The sequence below is a fragment of the Ailuropoda melanoleuca genome, chromosome 2 (assembly GCF_002007445.2).
Source record: "Ailuropoda melanoleuca isolate Jingjing chromosome 2, ASM200744v2, whole genome shotgun sequence".
In the NCBI taxonomy this organism is placed as follows: Eukaryota; Metazoa; Chordata; class Mammalia; order Carnivora; family Ursidae; genus Ailuropoda; species Ailuropoda melanoleuca.
Window position 1 is genome coordinate 89,486,016 of NC_048219.1, and position 6,984 is coordinate 89,492,999.

General features: G+C 42.0%; 1 pseudogene; it reads right to left on the reverse strand.

Annotated features, from left to right (window-relative positions):
* The window catches only part of LOC100474765, an 18,730-nt pseudogene extending 17,937 nt beyond the window's left edge, over window positions 1-793 (reverse strand).
* Between the last annotated feature and the right edge of the window lie 6,191 nt (window positions 794-6,984).

The following is a 6,984-nucleotide window of genomic DNA, read 5'->3' on the forward strand; positions in this document are numbered from 1 at the left end:
TCCATGGATTCTTATTTCCTCTAAGATTACTTGTCTCAGCATCAGGATCCCAGATCAGCAACAGCCCCTGGAGCCATGACCACACCCAGAGCCCCCAGACTGCCGCCCACTGCCACTGTCACAGGTGTCAGAGCTGCAGAGCCGGCATCTGTGGGATCCATGGTGCCTGTGGTGGCTCAGGAAGCAGCCGCCCCCCAGAGTTGGGGCTACAGCCACCCCCGGAGCCAGGAGCACATCCAGCAGGGGCTGGGGGGGAGCACTGTGCTGGGCTCTTCGGGGGGCACTTGGGCGATGAGGGGCACTTGGGAGGGGGCTGGCACTGCTGCTGGCTCTGCTGGCAGGACATCTCTGCAGGACTTTGACCTTCAACAAATAAAAGAAACATTATGAGCACAGAAGCTTCAGGCAAAAGTCCCCTCCCTGTGGGTTTTGTCAAACACTTGTCTCCATGACCAAGCTGCTTTCTAAGCCACGCTCTGTGGGACAGGAATGGGGACGCAGAGGGGACACGTGCCCTTGGATGCCAGATGGATCTGTGTGCACCCCTGACAACATACTCAGAACAAGAATGGAAGGAATCCTGAAGACCTGTGGCTTTGGGGGTTCACAGCCCCCGACAGGTGCCTCAGTGACTCTTTCCTCACCATAATGCCCCTTCACCACTGCTGCCCACTGTCTGGGCCCCTTCCTGCTGGTTCTGTGCAGATCTGGGCTTGTCTTCCCAACGCTCTCAGCCGAGGGGATACTCACGGAATACTGAGGAGGCAGGACAAGGCTGTTGCTGAGGAGGCTGTGGATGAAGAGGCCCAGGGCAGGAGCCCTTTTATTCTGTGCAGGGGCGGGGGGAGGGTGTTGTGATGCAGGGCCGGAGCATGCTGCTGTTTTCACAACCAGGGGAGGTGGCAGCCTGGCACATTCCCAGGACTAGACATTCAACCTTTTTTCTGGGCACTTGCATAATGTCCAATGGAAGAGTTTTAACCAAGAAGTATGATGACTGTCCACATACATACCTTTGGGACCTACTGGGAGCCTAACACCCTTCCTTCCTGCATGCCTGCCTGCCTGCCTTCCTTCTTTCCTTACTGCCTTCCTCCCTTCCTTCCTTCCTTGCTTCCTTCCTCTGCTCACATGCCTTAGTGTAGATTCTCTCTCACCCCACTGGGAACAGGTATGGATATGAAAGGATTATATCAGACACATAGACAAATGAATAAATCATAACACAAATTCCAAGTGATACGTGTAATTTAATCTGCACAGTATCTCCAGGCTGCCCCTGTGACCAAGACCTTCAGATGTAATCCACCACTACCTCCTGAGCTCCTGGCAGTTAGATATGGGCAAGGGTAGGGAACTGGTGTTAGAGCCCTATCTTCGGAGAGTGAGCCCCTCAGATGACCCATGGCACCCAAAAGGCAGCCTGGAATTTCACGAATAAAGGGAGCAGAGCAAAGTTAGGTGTTGATGGACAAATAAATAAATTGCTCAGAGCTGGAAACGTGTACTTTTTTTTCTTTAGTGAAGTCATCTAAACTCAAACTATTTGTCAAGGAGAAGTGACTAGGACTATGTAAACTTGTAATCATATATGATTTGAATAATTTTTGCTATTAAAATATATTATATCATGGATTTATATTTTTACAGAAAAAATGTTCATGGCCTATTGTTAACTTGTAAAAAACAGTACACACAGTTAATTGAATGATATTTTGAATGTATTCTTCTTTATAGGGAATGCGTCTTATTCATTTGTAACCATTAAAACCTATAGGACCATCTACTTGCCTTTAGATGATTTTGTTTTTCTCACTGAATTGTAAAACTTGCCCTCACTGAAGAATAGGGATCCCATGAGTTGTTTCAAACCCCCATGGAGGAAGCACTGGTAGGTGGTGTGCCTTTGGGATGGAGGTGGTGAGACAGCTGGGGAGAGAATTGCAACCTCCTGACATTTTCTTGTCTCCAGAAGAGACTCTGGACCCCCCTGAGGCCATGCTTGCAACCTCAGCCTCAGTTCAGTTTGGCAGCCACTTCCTTCACACCATGGGAACCCCACAACTAGATACTGGATTAGAAAGGACAAAACATTAGGGAAGAAAAAGAGGCACAATTTTTCATGTGGACTGCATAGTGAGGATGTAGAGCAAGAGAATAGTATGAAACTCATATCCATTTCCATCAGTTTTGCTGGGTGGGGCAAGCCTCAGATAATACCACAAAAATAAGGTTACTTTCTGTACTGGTGCACCTGGGAAATCCTAGCTTACAACTGGTGTCCCGGTGTAACTACACAGTGGTGTCCTGGTTTGGGTGATAATATAGAGAGATCAGCCTAATGGAAGTGGTGCTAACATCACACTTGGAGCCCCTCTAAATGTCCAACCTGACTTTGGGGTGTGACTGGGAGATGGACATCACCTGTTGTCTTTTCCCCCACAGACCTGATCTCTTACTGCTAGCCCTTCCTCCAGAATTTCCTCTCATTCAGCCATGAATTCCCCCAGTTCCTACATTTAACACACTTTGAAGGAGCATCAGCTGTGGGTCAGGCACCTTGCATAGTACCGGGGACACAGACAGAGAAGAGAGAACAGCCTGCCTTCACAGGGCCGACAATCTAGCAGAGAGGAGGAAGACAGATGGTGAATTACAGCTGTAGTGTCCATTAAAGAGAAATTGCAGGTGCTGTGGTTGTGTAAGAGGAAGGCCTAATACAGTCTGAGGGTTCAGATCTCTGCAAAAATGGATAATTTTCCTTTCGCCTCTGGTTCAACAGAAGAAAGTACAAAGGCTCTTTTGGTCTACATGGTTTTAATCTTGAGTCATCAAGCAACAACAGCTGAAGAGTCACATCTGTCTCAGGGGGTTGGAGAAATTCCAAAGTTTCTGGGTGGCTCTGAGCAGAGAGATTTCCACCTCTCCCTGGAAATGCAAGGACTTCTGTGTGGCTTCCTCCAGGTTCATCCCTGGTTTTTCTTGTCTTAGAGAAGGAATTGTTTTAGTTCTGGAGCTCTTTCTTACTGATTTGAGATCCATGTTAATGAGGAGCTCCCTCTTCAAAGGCCTTCACATGTCTCACAGGGCAGCTGCTCCACAGGTCTGCAGACCAAGCACATGTCCTTGATAGCAGAAACATAGCTGTGAGCATAACTGGGTGGCTCCTCCCTGGCTAGAAGGTCAACTCCCTGAGGGTCAGTTCAGTGAGCAACCCAGCTTCAGGAGCCTGGCATTCTGTGGCTTTGAACTATCAGAGGGAACCCTGCTTATTTCTGATGCATCTTCTCTTGACTGCACTCAGAGGAGATAACCTCAGTTCATCAAGAATAAGAAATGAAGGAAACACAAAACTCTTCTCCCTCATCCCAGGGACAGGACCATGAGAGGACAGGACTGTGTGAAGCATATCTAGGTCAAGTGTCTCAGCATCTCTCAGAAAAATGGGGTGATGGAATATGAAAATACCACGCAGTCTTCTAATCTGAGGATATTTGATCCTGGATTTTCATCCATATACCAATTCAGATGGTGTCTAGCATTTATGGGATGTAAAGTATCTCCTCACAACCACTGAAAACATTCCATGTGGATTCAGGCTTTAACAAGATGCCAGTTTGTGATTTTTCTTGGTATGAGAATTTCAATGCAAGCCCAACCCTAAATAGGAAACCACAGCACTTAAATACTCTCAACCCCTAAAGAGATTCCCAGAAGAGTCCCAGATGTACTCCACATATATATTAAGACATTATAGAAGAAGGCCTACTATTAGCATCATCATGTAAAAGTAGAAAGCTAGGAATTTTATGAAAAATGTTAGAATGGGGGATGCTTTCTGTAGCAGAATAGTGAGGAGGGGAGGCTCATTAACTCCTCTGAGCAGGGTGAGCATTGAGGATGTCGGCAGGGTCAGGACAGGAGAAGCCAGGTGCACTATGTGGTGATGAGAGCTGTGTGGTGACATAGGTGCCTCTATAACCATGTGACACATCCCACTGGAGATGCCAAGAAATTACGTGGAGCCACTTTGTGACTATTTAGATAGTTCATCATTTCCAGCTACTGTGATTTGGGCAAATAAATTTATTGTGATGTCATCTTGAACTCACAGGCTGAAAAAATCAGCTTACTTAAGACATGCATAACTCGTAAAATTATGCCTCTTTTGTAAATGTAAAAAAAATTTAGACAGGCCAGCAATTCTAAGGAGAGTCTTGGAATAGTTGAGACACTATTATATTCACATCAGACTAAAGGGAAAATAAAAACATATAATAATCTCAATAGATGCAGAAAAACACTTGAAAAATCCATTATCAATTCATGATTTTAAAAAAAAGTACTCTCAGGGGCGCCTGGGTGGCACAGTGGTTAAGCATCTGTCTTCGGCTCAGGGCGTGATCCCGGCGTTATGGTCGAGCCCCACATCAGGCTCCTCCGCTATGAGTCTGCTTCTTCCTCTCCCACTCCCCCTGCTTGTGTTCCCTCTCTCGCTGGCTGTCTTTATCTCTGTCAAATAAATAAAATCTTAAAAAAATAAATAAATAAAAATAAAAATAAAAGTACTCTCAGAAAACAAGGAACAGAGGGGAGCATCCTCAACCTAATAAAAGGCATCTATTAAAAGCTCTATAGCTAATACCAATACTTGAGAGAATCAATGTTTTCCTCCTAAGATTGGGAATAAGACAAAGGTAGAGCCGTGAAAGAGAACACAGGGTCCAAAAATAGACAGAATACATGCTGAATTTATTTTCAGCATTTAGAATTTCTTAAAGAAGAAGAAGAAAGAAGAGAGAAGGAGGAGGAGGAGGAGGAGGAGAAGGAGAAAGAAGAAAGGGGAAGGGAGAAAAAAGAAGAAGAAGAAGAAGAAGAAGAAAGAAAGAAAGAAAAGAAAAGAAGAAAAGAAAAGAAAAGAAAAGAAAAGAAAAGAAAAGAAAGAAAAGAGAAAATAAAAGAAAAAAGAAAGAGNGAAGAAGAAGAAGAAGAAAGAAAGAAAGAAAGAAAAGAAAAGAAAAGAAAAGAAAAGAAAAGAAAAGAAAAGAAAAGAAAAGAAAAGAAAGAAAAGAGAAAATAAAAGAAAAAAGAAAGAGGAGGAGGAGGAGGGAGTTTTATTCAAAACCAGAGACAGCTGCCTGGGATACACAATATTCACAAAGAAGAGAGTGCTCTAGAGAAGAAATGTTTAATACAAGGTTATATATAGTTTTTGTTACATCAAGAGTTACAAATCATCCTGATGAAGGATATTTCAGAAAATCACAAACTTTATCTTATGCTTTTAGTATGTGCAAGGTTGCAGGCTTCAGAGTATGGGAACAGAACTGAAGGAGATTTTTACTCTTATCCTTAGATTGAAATGTTTCTTTTTGGTTATTTGCTAATAAAGCAGACATAAAATGTGTGCTCAGGGCAGAAAAAGAGCTCATGCTTTGAAGTCTGTTGAAGTCATTCTGACCTTGGTAAAAGTATAGCCTCCCTGGGAGCCCAGGACCAGGGTCCACAAACATTGAAAGTTGAAAATTTCCTTCATCAGTACAGAGGCAACTGAATGGAGTGACAGTTATTTCAACAAATGGTTCTGAAACAGTTGGACATCTGTATTAAAAATAAATTATATCTCCTATTATATATAAAAATTATTACATACAAAAATTAACATTGATCACAGATTGAAAGGTAAAACAAAACACTATAAAACTTCTAGAGTGAAGCATAAGAGAATATCTTTGTGACTTGAGTTATACAAAAGATTTTTAGAAATGGCAAAAAAGGGGTGATTCAAAAAAGAAAATTTTCATAAATTGGACTTCATCAAAACTAAAACTCCTACTTTTCATTTTTCTTTATGGCTGAGTAATATTCCATTGTATATATGTCCCACATTTTACCCATTCATCAGTCCACAGACACTTGGGCTGCTTCCATAGATTGGTTACTGTAGATAACGCTGCTGTAAACATATGTGGAAGTGTTCAATCACTGCATTGTACATGTGAAACTAATATTACACTGTATCTTAACTAATTTGAATTTGAATAAAAATTTTAAAAAGAAAACTAGAAGTGCCTTAGAAATAAAGCTCTCTTTAGATTAAAAAAAAAAACAAGAACAAAAACAACTCCTGCCTTTCAAAAGACACTGTTAAGAAAATGCACAGAAAATTCACAGACTTAGAGAAGATATTTGCAAAATACATATCTGATGAAGGACTTATGTCCAGAATATGTTTTTAAATGCTCAAAAATCAATAATAATAAAATAGACAAATGGGTAAAAATTTTAAAAATGGGTGAAAGATTTGAACAGGCATTCCAAAAAAGATGGTATATGGATGGCAAATAAGCCCATGACAAGACTCTCAACATCATCAGTCATTTGGTAAAAGCAAAGTAAAAGCAAAATGAGATACCACTCTGTATGCTTTAGAATGGCTAACATAAAAAATAATAATAATAACTGATAATACCAAGTATTGTCAAGATGTGGTGCACTTAGTTCCCCTGATCATTGCTGGTGGGAGTGCAAAATTGTACAATTGCTTTGTTTGTTTGTTTTAAGATTTCATTTATTTATTTGACAGAAAGAGAGAGAGAGAGAGTGCACACAGGCAAGGAGAGGGGCAGAGGGGGAGGGAGAAGCAGACTCCCCGCTGACCAGGGAGCCCGATGTGGGGATCAACCCCAGAACCCTGGGATCATGACCTGAGCTGAAGGCAGACGCTTAACCGATTGAGCCACCCAGGTGCCCCTGTACAACTGCTTTGGAAAAATGTTTGCCAGTTTCTTAAAAAATGAAACATACCCTTACTATTTGCCCCAGAATCCCTATTCTTAGATATTTAGCCAAGAGAAATAAGTTTTACAATCAGAGAAAAACTTGTAAGTCATTATTTATGGTGGCTTAATATTAATAATTGCCCTGAACTGGTAACAACCCCAGTGTTCTTCAAATGGAAACTAGATTAAAAAATAAGATATG